Source organism: Euprymna scolopes, chromosome 3 (genome assembly GCF_053919585.1).
Source record: "Euprymna scolopes isolate OS-2025 chromosome 3, ASM5391958v1, whole genome shotgun sequence".
Taxonomy (NCBI): Eukaryota; Metazoa; Mollusca; class Cephalopoda; order Sepiida; family Sepiolidae; genus Euprymna; species Euprymna scolopes.
Genome location: NC_136484.1, coordinates 76,854,362 through 76,867,750, shown reverse-complemented (window position 1 = coordinate 76,867,750; position 13,389 = coordinate 76,854,362). Strand labels below are relative to the sequence as shown.

General features: G+C 33.2%; 1 protein-coding gene across 1 annotated transcript in view; it reads right to left on the bottom strand.

The window, feature by feature from the left end:
• Nucleotides 1-10,835, bottom strand: part of LOC145256382 (adenosine receptor A2b-like) — a 250,566-nt gene extending 239,731 nt beyond the window's left edge. Inside the window, exon 1 of the mRNA XM_080115216.1 lies at nucleotides 10,562-10,835. The gene's annotated coding sequence lies outside the window, so the exon portion shown is untranslated. The remainder of the gene's footprint in view (nucleotides 1-10,561) is intronic.
• Nucleotides 10,836-13,389: the final 2,554 nt, after the last annotated feature.

Here is a 13,389-nt window from a genome sequence, read left to right as displayed (position 1 = left end):
TCCATTAGTAGCAGGTCGCTTCCTGCTGGGTTTTAGGTCTTTATGTTTTGGGCCTTAGGAGTTGCCTCTTGGTCCTCCATCGGTTCTATATTACATAGAGAGTGCTACCGCCTCTCTGATAAAACAGTTAGAGTATTATAAAGTTCTAAAATGTTCATACCTTCACTATTAAATTTTTCTTGGTTCATTCTTTGGCGTTTTGGCAAAGATTTGGCAGTTTTTAATATTTATATTTATAATAGTTTGTGCATGAGGCAGCTTTTTTCCCCTTGGGATCCCTGTTATACCGTGCTTTTGAGTCAGCACGTGAGGCAGCCTTCTTTTTTTCTGGTTCTTTTTTATAAAGAGCACGTGAGGCAGCTTTTTCCCTCGAAATCCTTGTTATACCGTGCTTTTGAGTCAGCACGTGAGGCAGCATTCTTTTTTTCTGGTTCTTTGTTATAAAGAGCACGTGAGGCAGCCTTCTTTTTTTCTGGTTCTTTGTTATAAAGAGCACGTGGGGCAGCTTTTTTCTCCTCAGAATCCCTGTTATAACGTGCTTTTGAGTAAGCACGTGACGCAGCCTTCTTTTTTTTCTGGTTCTTTGTTATAAAGAGAACGTGAGGCAGTTTTTCCCCCTCGGGATCCCTGTTATACCGTGCTTTTGAGTCAGCACGTGAGGCAGCCTTCTTTGCGTCAGGATTTGCATGATACTTAATTTTCATTATTTCAGCATTTTTCTGATAGTATTCTTTTTGCTCAGATAATACCTTGACTTTGTTTTTTTCATAGTCTATATTTCTCTGAGCTTTTTTACTACGTTCTGACTTTGGCATTTTTTATTAAATGTAAACATTATGTGTATCTTACTATAATATCACTTATCTTATAGCAAGACAACTCTCGTAGAATTGAGATACTGCCCCGTCACCAATAATTAAAGTGTGGAACGGTATATACACCAATAGTGTAGTTGTTATCTTTATATGAAGTCCTAATCAGTGACAGTGTGAAGTTACTTGGTAATTTATTGTAGTTTATTTTGGAAAACTTATTTCTTTTTATTAGTAGATTGTGTATAGTAGCCACAATATCTAGTTATTTTTGTGGCTAGGGCTTGGATTTTGATTCTTTTTGGTCAGCTTCCAGTGAGTTCTTAGAAGATGACTTTCTTGCAGTTTCTTTTGCGGTTAATTTAACTTATTTCCTTTGGCGTTTGGTGAGTTATTAGAAGAACTGGTCTGATCTACTTTTCTTAGCGAGCGAAGAGATTCAGCTGCATTTAACAATGGTTGCTATAGTGTATTTTTGCGCATGCGTGAGAATTTCAAGTTTCCTCCTTATTTTTCAATAGTTTGACAGTAGTCGTGTGTCTTTCTGCCAAGAGCGACAGACGTCAGTGTTAGCCGTGATCATCTAGAGGTTAGGACCCCACGTTGTGGCCGTGCTAACCTAGGTTCGAATTCTGGTCACAGCATTGACATTTTGTACATATTTTACAGTCCAAAATCTGAAGAATTATTTGTTTTTATAACATTGTTTTTTGACGTCGTACTTGCTGATAGGTTACTCTTATAACAATTTTGATCAACTGAGATAAAGATTTCGTGGTTTCATTAACGCTGGTGGGTTACTGTTTAAAGAAAAAACCTTAACGTTCACCTCAAATATTCAGCGTCCAAGAAATATAGGCCACTGGCAAACTGGAACGTCTGTGAGCATCCGGTGTATTATTTGGGGCTGTCCCTTTTGAGAGAAGTTCCGTGTTCGAAGTGGTCTGTCTACATTTGGTATATAGTGTTTAAAACTTGTTATTACACGTAATCTTATTTAATTATGGAGTTAGCTAAAAAGCGATGGGTCACTGCACTTCTCCGTGTAAAGAGCAGTCGATTGATGCTTGAACTATTGTCAGAGACCGTTCGTACACCGAGATACATCGTCTCAAAAGAAAGAAGAAAGAAGAATAAGAAAGAAGAACAATTGGCCATTTTTGTACCCTTTTTTTTTTTTGCTCTCTTTTGACATTTTAACCGACGTTCTGACACTCGCTGGATTCGTAAGACGCTTCTCTGTAAGAATATGTGCTTTTTGAAACTTATAAGTTGATTTTAGTTGAGATTTGGATAGTTTTGTTTTGTAGGCGTATATAGGCGTGTACGGGCCATCCCTATATAGAGAGTGCTACCGTCTCTCTGATATATATATATATATATATATATATATATATATATATATATATATATATATATATATATATAAAATATCTTTTATTTTTTTATTTTATTTATTTTTTTATTTATCTTTTATTTTTTATTTTCTATTTTTTATTTTTTTATTTATTACTTTATTTATTTATTTTTCCATTTAGTGTCTTTTAATAATTCTTGCCGACATTTTCTTAAGTAATAACCATGTACATTTAAGTTGACCCCTTTTTTGCCCTATATTATTCGCACCTTTTAACGTTATCCTGTCTGGGTCATTTTGACATTTGCTTTTCTAATTTATAGTTAATTCTATCATCATTCAATCTTTTCTCTCTGTCTGTCTCTCTCTTTCTCTCTCTCTCTCTCTCTTTCTTCTTCTTTACTGATTTTCTTTAATTACACTTTGTTCTCGGCAGTTGAAAACAGGTATTATTTTTCTTTTATTATTATTATTGGAATTTTTCCCCATTTTCCTTGTACATATTTGTGAATTATTGTGAATTATTCTACGGATTTCGGCCATCTCCCAATTACGCAATTTCCTTGGATTTTACTTGTGCGAAGGAAAATTAACTTTCTTTGGATTTTACCGTCATTGGATGCTTTTCCTTTCACCTGACTGTCCAGTCACGCGAAATCACATTTTTCTTCACCATGTTCCCTCTGCTTAACTTTTTGTTATTAAGTAAGATCTTTGACTTACTTGCAAATTCATTAAACGCTTTGTATGCAAAATCCGATCCCGCATTTTGCCAATTTCCACCCTCTGATGAGAAAGAAAGTATTTCTTCGAAACTCCGCGGATTAAGGACTATCCACTTATTAAGTGTTTCCTTTTCAGATTAAATATGTTTTAATTCTTTTTCATAGTGTTTTAACATGTTTTATTAACTATTTAATCTTATAATTATACTAGCATGGGTGCCCGGCGTTGCTCAGGTGTTATTGTTTAGGGCTCAAATCAAGTTATTAAGTTAGATCCATGTGCAAGAAACCTATATCTAAAATTTCACATGTTTAGACCCAAAATTGTAGGAGGAGTTTGGTAGAGTTCTCAAAGGTCAAATCGTTGAACTTTGACCACTTAATCGCAAAATTACTGTCCGAAACCCAATCAGATCGATTTTCCCAAATCTCAGTATCCTGTATATCAAATTTCGAATATGTAGACTAAAAATTGACAGAGTTATTGCGTAGGGAAATGTACACACACACACACACACACACATACACACACTTTCACTTTTATATATATCCTAGCATGGGGCCCGGCGTTGCCCGGGTGTTTGGATGTGTATGTTGACAAAAAAGTGGTAGTAGGAAAGCAGGCTCGAACAGGAAAGGAGGAAAAGAACGGGGTAAAACATAACGTTTATGCTGTTACTGCCACCGCCAAACCGGAAGCGACATTTTTTAAAATTAAGGCGAGACAATCTAAAGGAGAGGATAACTTTAAAAAATATCGGCGAAAAAAGTGACCCCCCCCCCTGTAGAAAAGTGCCTAGTTAAAGAGGAAGATATTAATGTTTTTAGCCAATTCTTCGATATTTGTCGTATGAAAGATCGAACTTTAAAACGATACTAATCTTGGTAAAATCCGTCGCCTCTATTGAATGTTTAAGGCAGACATGCAAACAGACATACATACATACATTTATATATTAGTAACTAAAAAATTTCGACTCAAACTGATGAAAAACTTGCCCTATCTCTGAATAGCCTTTATGTAAAATTTCAAATATTTAGACCAGAAATTGCCTGAGTAATTTGGAAGAGACCGCAGAGATCAATTTTTTTAAAAACTTTGACCCCTATTATGACCCATTAAATTTTATTATTTTGGGCTCAAATCAAGTTATTAAGTTAGATCCATGTCCAAGGAGCCTATATCTAAAATTTCAAGTGTGTAGACCCAAAATTGTCGATGGAGTTTGGTAGAGTTCTAAAAAGTCAAATCGTTGAACTTTGACCCCTTAATCGCTAAATTTCTGGCCAAAAACCGATCACATCGATTTTCCCAAATCTCAGTAACCTGTATATCAAATTTCGAGTCTGTAGACTAAAAATTGACAGAATTATTGCGTAGGCAAATGTACACAGACACATAGATACACAGATACACAGACACGTTCACTTTTATAGATATACTAGCATTTAAGCCCGGCGTTGCCCGGGTGTTTGGATGTGTATGTTGAGCAAAAAAAAAAAAAAAAAAGAAGTGGTAGTAGGAAGACAGGCTCGAACCCGTACCGCAAAGGAGGAAAAGAACGGGGTAAAACATAACGTTTATGCTGTTACGACCACCGCCAAACCGGAACCGACATTTTTTAAAATTAAGGCGAGACAATCTAAAGGAGAGGATAACTTTTAAAAAAATCGGCGAAAAAATTGACCCCGCCCCTGTAGAAAAGTGCCTAGTTAAAGGGGAAGATATTAATGCTTTAGTCAATTTTTCAATATTTGTCGTATGAAAGATCGAACTTTAAAACGATACTAATCTTGGTAAAATCCGTCGTCTCTATTGAAAGTTTAAGGCAGACATGCAAACAGACATACATACATACATTTATATATTAGTAACTAAATTGTCGATCCAAACTGATGAAAAAGCTTGCCCTATCTCTGAATACCCTTTATGTAAAATTTCAAATATTTAGACCAGAAATTGTCTGAGTAATTTGGAAGAGACCGCTGAGGTAAATTGTTTTTTTTTAAACTTTGACCCCATTATAACCCCTTAAAATTTACGGTTTTGAGCTCAAATCAAGTTATTAAGTTAGATCCATGTCCAAGAAGCCTATATCTAAAATTTCAAGTGCGTAGACCCAAAATTGTCGGAGGAGTTTGGTAGAGTTCTCAAAGGTCAAATCGTTGGACTTTGACCCTTAATCGCCAAATTTCTGGCCAAAAACATCGATTTCCCCATTCTCAGTAATCTGTATATCAAATTTCGAGTCTGTAGACTAAAAATTGACAGAGTTATTGCGTAGGGAAATGTACACAAACACACAGACACAAAGATACACAGACACACAGACACGTTCACTTTATATATATATATATATATATATATATATATATATATATATATATATATATAATTATTAGTGATGAGGCGATTCCAATATTTTCCCGATTCCGATAAACTTTCCTATTCCGATTCTTTATAAATCTCTAACTGTTTAACAATAGAGTTGTTATTTATTCCAAATTACGTTAAAAACACATGTTAAATATGCAGATATTTTCTCAAGCGTAAAAATACACTTGTGGGAATGATCTATACTGTTATTTTAAAATCAATAAATATTTTGTATGTTATCATTATTAGCTGCAATGGAAATTTTGATGCTTAAATCGAATATAAAGATAATTAAAGGAATCGTTTTTGGCATTGAAAATATGCACAAATTTTTCTGATTCCGATACCCCCAAAAGTTCCGATTTTTTCCATTTTCGATGCCGATTAATCGTTCCAACACTAATAATTCTTACTATAATAATTTAAATACCTGCAGACACTAGCGTTTCATGCTATAGGGAATCATGAGTGCAGAGAGTTACGACTACAGGAGATTCGAACCCGGCCACTAGCTAATGCCTGACTAGTACTCACGAGGATGAAACGCGAAAAATTCTGTGTAGCTTAATTGCCATATATATTTGCATAACTTACTATCTGTCTGTCTGTCTGTCTGTCTGTCTGTCTGTCTGTCTGTCTGTCTCTCTCTCTCTCTCTCTCTCTCTCTCTCTCTCCCTCCCTCCCTCCATATATATGTGTGTATGTATGTGTGTGTAAACTTTATACAAACGCACCACTTCTAGTCACAATATAAGTTGCATTATGTAAAATTAATTTTTTTAAATAAAAACTTTGTACGTTATTATTGTTGAGAAATAATTATAATTATTTAACGTTGAGAAATAATTATAATTATTTATTGTTGAGAAATAATTATAATTATTTATTGTTGAGAAATAATTATAATTATTTATTGTTGAGAAATAATTATAATTATTTATTGTTGAGAAATAATTATAATTATTTATTGTTGAGAAATAATTATAATTATTTATTGTTGAGAAATAATTAAAATTATTTATTGTTGAGAAATAATTAAAATTATTTATTGTTGAGAAATAATTAAAATTATTTATTGTTGAGAAATAATTATAATTATTTATTGTTGAGAAATAATTAAAATTATTTATTGTTGAGAAATAATTAAAATTGTTTATTGTTGAGAAATAATTAAAATTGTTTCTGTTTTAATAAACTGTTCACTGATTTCTGTGTATTTGCTTATTGCTTTTTTATTTTAATTGAATTAAAAACACATTTTGCTGATAAATTGACGGGATTTGAGAAAACCTGCGTTAAACTGATACTTTACGTTTAGTAAAAGAAGTCGGAAAATAAATATTGTAACATTCTTAAAACCATTTAAATTAATAATTAAATCATGTATAATATAAACATGATCTCTATATATTTCGATCCTTCTGGCCATCCTATTTTTAATAATGTGTAACCACTTATCAAGGCCACTATCCCATCGAGGGCAAGGGCTAATGAGCGGATTGTAAGTTAAATGATGAAAATTATTATGAGTGGATTGAAAATGACAGTTTGATTAATTCTGTGAACGACTTATAATAAGTATTTCTTGACATTGAGTTGTAATATTCAAGGAAGCAGTCCAGCAGCAAACTATTCCAAAAAGAAAACTCCGTCGCCATATACCGAATCACCGCCGTCATTTTAGTAAACAACGTTCGATACGTCACAAACATGCGTGTTAACGATTTCCGTTTTGTTTTTCTTCACAATCGAGTGAACACACGCATAAAACTTCACTTTTCACCACTAAATAAAAACAGCAGACTTCTAATTTCTAACCGAAATTAATATAGACGCAGTCAATAAATAGCTAAAACACTTTTGATTCTAAGAAGTTTAGTAGATCATTTGTGTGCTTATCGTCATCATTACTGTAACATCAGCACTTTCATAAAGAGGTTTTCTTGGCAAAAAAATTATCTAAGACTCCCGAATTGCGACTGTGACACACTCACTCAATACCAGCAGCTGAAGAGTCTCATCAGAAGTGGTTAAAAAGTCTTTTTATGGCTGGTTACCACCAACTATCTGTATAGAAACTTCACTCTCTACTACTATCTGCCTTCTGAACTTCCCTTCTACAGCCAGCGAACTCCGGCTCACTCCAGCGCCTCCAGCTCACTGCTGCCAGGAATTTTTTATCCTCAGCTCCTAAATCAACAGAGATTAATATTCCTGTAATGATCTGGTCCCTGTTGATTGCCATGTGATGCTAATTCTGTTCACTTCTAGACGGTCTACCCTCCCAGGCTTTACCTTCTCTCTTTGGGAAGAAGTTATTGCTAATCGCCTGAGGCCTCCTTCTTCTTACGACCCTGAAGTCTAAGTTCTTGCAGTGGGAAAGAACTAAATACCTCAAGCTCACTACTGCAACTTCCAGACTTCAGAGCCTCATGCAGTCTGCAGTGCTTCTTGCAAATCCCAGCGCCCCCTCCAACGTCCAGTCTCCGGTTTCCATTGCTCACTGACGTCCAGCTATTTGTTTCAGTGCCCCCTGACGCCCGGATACCAGTTTCCAACATCCACTGACGACCAGCTACCTGTTCCAGAGCTCATTGATGTCCAGCCACCTACTTCGGTGTTCACTGATGTGCAGCTACCGGTTTTCAGTGACTGAACATACGATCTTCATTATCTACAACTTACTATTTCATTTTTTGTTGTTTTTTGTTTTTTGTTTTTTTTTTCTCTTGGTAAATAAAAAACACGATAAATATTATCTTTAAACGATCATCAGTGTCTGTCATTCTTCTTTGTTATCGCCGTTACTTCTTTGCTTTTGTGTCTATCTTGTTAGTTGTACGATCGGTTGACACCTTCACCTTTTCGGCCCACTGCAATAAGTACTTGTAAATAAGTTTTATCCATTAGATTTCTTCCTGGCGCTTAGCACACTTAGAAAAAGAGGGGTGATGCTTTCGTTGCGATAGATGCCATCGGAAAGAAAGCATTATGTTGAGATGAAAGGAAAAAAGTCTTAATTTTGTGTTATGGAATTTTTCAATGACAGGGGGGGGAGATTCGGTTCGTGCCGAACATACATCGAAGATGCATTATTTTATATTTAACTTGAAAATTAACATTTATATAAATGAGAAAAGTAAGAATAAGGAAGTAGGCATTAATCTCGGCCAGGGTTGGTAGTAAATAAACAAACGGAGAAGCAACGACATAAACGAAAAACGAAACACGAAAAACTCTCATAAGAAAAACGAGTACTTATACAGAATAAGGTCCGTGCGATTGTTGGAATTTTCCGGGCAGTTTACTTAAAATATATTATTTCTGTTATTACGAAAATAACCCAATGAAGAATAAATTGAAAAGGTAATTATTTTATTATTACGAAGAAAATACAAAAATTTAATAATATTTACGAAATTTTCAGAAAATTCAAATTCAAATTTTAAAACAATTAATGCAAAGTACGTTTCATGAACAAATATTTTTTTGAATAACAAACAACTGATAGCAAACAAAAATCCTTTTATTCTATTTTTTTGGTTTTTTTAAGTTTATATCAAGATAGTAAGTAATAAACTAATGTTAGCAAATAAATGCTTATTTAAATGGCGTTTGTAACTGCAATTTTATTGACTCACCGTTTCGGCACCTCTCGGCGTTTTGTGTAAATTGCCCGGAAAATTCGAGGATAGCACAGGTCTAATTCTGCATAAATACCAGAAATATGCAACATTTTAAAAGTCGAATTTAATAAATGTAAATTTAATTAATTGTAATAATTTGAAAACAATCCAGTAACAGCAAAACTCACGTAGCAAACAATCTTTGGTCTTCGGGTCAAGATCAAAATGTAGTATCTGTTCTTCAGATGCTGCACTTCAATTTCTTGTTCTCTGTCAGTGAAGGAGAAATCCTTCACGACTGAGACCATTTTTATTTTTGTTCCTTTTCTCCACATTAAAAAACGATCCTCGTGTCTAACTCTGTCCGGTGGGGAGACATTGTAAATAGGAACAATCTTAGATCGAATAAAGGCGGACAGGACACACACACTCACACTATGCTTCGCCAGTATTCACACTCACTATTTATCTAGTTATTTTACTAAAATATTCATGCAAAATTAAACATCAGTAATGAAGTTTTTTATTATTACGTCAGTAATGGAGTTTTTACTATACATATTATTCTTATTATTTGTGTTTATCTGAAGAAAAAAACATCCACCGTTGACTTTTTATTATAAAGTGAAAGATTATTTTCCGAATTTATTTTATGCGGTCAGGTCTTACAAAGTGGAATATATATATATATATATATATATATATATATATATATATATATATATATATATATATATATATATATATATATATATATATACCCATTGGATTGGAAATTTTTTTGGATTGGAAATTTTTAATTTGACCGTTTTGGATTTTACCATTCTTGGATTTTTCATCCTTCACCGGACTATCCATTCATGTGAAATCTTTTTATCATTTTTCTTTTACCTCCTATTCCCCTTACCTCACCATTTTTTAACCAAGTAAGATCTGTGACTTACTTGTAGTTTCATTAAATACTTTTACATGCAAAATCCAATCCCGCATTTTGCTAATTCCTGCCCTCTGATGAGAAGGAGAGTATTTCTTCGAAACTCCGCGGATTAAGGACTATCCACTTATCTTGTGCTTCCTTTTTAAAATTAAATATGTTTTTAACTCTTTTTCAAGATGTCTTTTAACATGTTTTATTAATCATTTGTTCATATTATATATATATATATATATATATATATATATATATATATATATGTAAGTATATACCCATATATATGAGTGTGTGTGTGTGTGTATAATACGAACATTATGTCTTTGTCTGTCTATTCTATACAAACTCATTATGAATCACGTAATCCTGAACATTAGTTATACAAAGAAGTATAGGAAAAAAATGGCAGTGACATTGATTGATTCTCAATATAAACACTGGGCACTGATATCAGGACAAATCAAGATTAAGGGGATAATTCTCTTCTTTACACTAGAAATAAACTTATTTTAAAAAGATTGCATTTAACAAATACTTCATATTTTTTCCTATTAATTTTTTTTAATGATTAAGTGAAAAAAGTTAATAACTGGAGACTTTTAGAAAAAGTGTTAAACCTTATGCATAAAGGGTAGATCATATTTTTATTTATTTATTTTATTTTTTGCAATATAATATATTTTGTGGATAAGAAATAAAAATACATCTAAAAAGTGTAGAAAATGTGTCTCACCTTTGGATAAAAAAGAATGAAGCTAATCTTTAAATTTTCTCCTCAAATGTCCAACGAAATGCGTCGTTTAGTTGATCTAATCCGACGAAAATGTGTTTCTCTCTCACAAAAACGAGGCTGTCCACAGACGATTGGCCGATCGTCTTGCTTTTTAATGCGTACTTCCCACTTTCCATCATTTTGAAAGATATGGTTTTATTTCCCTGTTGATTATCGTACTATTATGAAAAAGACGATCGAGGTGCTGTGATTAACGTTAGTAATCGCGGCAATAGGCGTAATCATCCCGGTGGCGACAACGGAAAGGTGAAGCCAATGTCGCGAGCGATGGGGGTGTAGGAAAAAGTTGGAAAATCCAACAGGTGAGAAAAAATGGCGGAAATCAGTGTGAGAAATGGCGTCTACCGACATTGGTTAAACCGACGAGGTTTAGAATATATCACGATTCTTCTAAGACATCATAATTTATCAATGTCTTATTTTGTTGCATTTTACACGCTCAACCTTGAAACCAATAATTTTCTATGGTTGCTTTCAATACGCACACACAACACACACATACACACACAAGCACACACACACACACACACACACACACACACACACACACACACACACACACACACACGCGCGCGCACACACACACATACATATATATGTGTATATAGTTATTCACAAATAAATTGTATCGCGGTATCACATCTCTTCTTAAACGCATTAGTGCCAAATGCAGGTTGCGAATTCACTAATTAAGGAATTATGTAAACCGACTACGCAACCTTATATATAAGATTGAAAATTTTAAATGCAATAAAGAACGACACAGCCAAGTATAGTGCGAAAAGTATCAGTGCGAATATATCATCCTGCTTGGTACTATTTTATTTACTAATATTAGTTCAGAACGCTGCCCACAGAGTTTTTGCCCGTGTTTTTATACCGTTCAGACGGTCCAGAAAAAAAAAGGAGAGCGGAAACATCACCACAAACTTTGGGTTATACTACACCACAAAGTATTTCTGTTGGCGGTGTCAAAAGCCTTTGTACGGTCTATAAAAATTTGATAAAAGTCAGCATGTTTCTGAAAACACTTCTCTTGTCGCAATCTAATACTAAAGAACTAATCAATTATTCTCCCCCTTTTATTCGAGAAACCATATTGAGATTCTAAAATAACATCATCTACAATGTTTATGAACCTAAAAAACCATCATCTTACCTGCCCCGTATATTAAAGCTATCGCAAAATTTTCCCACAATGGTCTCTATAGCCCTTCCCCTTTTACAAGATCAACATTAATGCATCTTTTCAATTCTGTGGTACGCTTTTAACATTCCAGTAATATTGTATAAGATCACAAAGTCTTTGCAAAAACATGTCACAACAACAGTTAAAGATCTCTGAAAGCAATCCACCTATACTAAAGGGGTTTCACTGTGTAAGTCATATATGGGTTTTTGAACCTCTGCTTTTGAAGGAACACGATTGATTGGTATCATTAGTATAGAAGTTCATCAAAATGATTATCTGAAGAGAATAGTCATGGGATCCATCAACAGTTCCTTACAATCTTCGGACTGGTGTTAAATATGAACTACTTGGGCCGTACATTTCCTTTAGGAGACTGCATAGATGTTTTGCATTATCTACATCAGATTCTATCTGGATTTCATTGGCCTTTGAATCTCATCAGGAATTCTGAATAACTCTTACATGACACTGCACTTTTACTTTTACATTTTAAAAATATTTATTGTTTTTGCCTGGTTATGTATGTTACTCATAATAAAGATGAATAATCAAGCAATTCATACATATCTACATCGCTATCATCAAACCAATCTTTTTTTTTCATCAAATCCCAGTATATCAGCACCGATCTTATACAAAGCTCACTGCTTAACACGTGTCTTCGCAAGTGATGTTCTTAATACATAGTGTAAGCTTATTTCTTACCATTTTTAAGAAGACCAACATTTAGTTTTTTTCGGCGGACTATACTTCTATTCAGCACGGCTAACTGTGCACAAAATAACTTGCACGAAGCAATGATCCCTTAAACAATAAACTTCATGGGTATGCTGCCAACGATTATCACGGTTACATTTGGGGAAATTAACCTCCCCTCTAAAAAAGGGGGTTGTCCACTCTGAAATCCGTTCTTTACATGGGGATGTTGAGGGTGTTTATTCCGAAAGCCGTTCTTAACATTGCGAGTTTGGCATGTCTATTCCAAACGCCGCTTTTAACATGACAATATTCAAAGAAATGAAGTGAAAAAAGTCGTAATTGTTTTGTTTGACACGTTAAACAAAGACAACATAAAACTGGAAATTATTTTAATTTACCCCCAATTGTTTTAGCACTTACTGACAACGATTATCACGAATAAATTTGCGGGAATTATTCCCCCACTAAAAAAAAGTGGATCGTCTACTCTTATTATTATTCATTTTTATTATTATTATTATTATTATTATTATTATTATTATTATTATTATTATTATTATTATTCATTTTTATTATTATTATTATTCATTTTTGTTATTATTATTCATTTTTGTTATTATTAATATTATTATTCATTTTTATTATTATTCATTTTTATTATTATTATTATTCATTTTTATTATTATTATTATTATTATTATTATTCATTTTTGTTATTATTATTATTATTATTATTATTATTATTATTCATTTTTGTTATTATTATTATTAGTAGTAGTAGTAGTAGTATTAAGTCTTATTAAAAGACTTTCTTAGAGAGTCTTATTAAGAGTGATGTTGCGTTATGTGTTCGTGTTATGAAGAGATTCATATATAT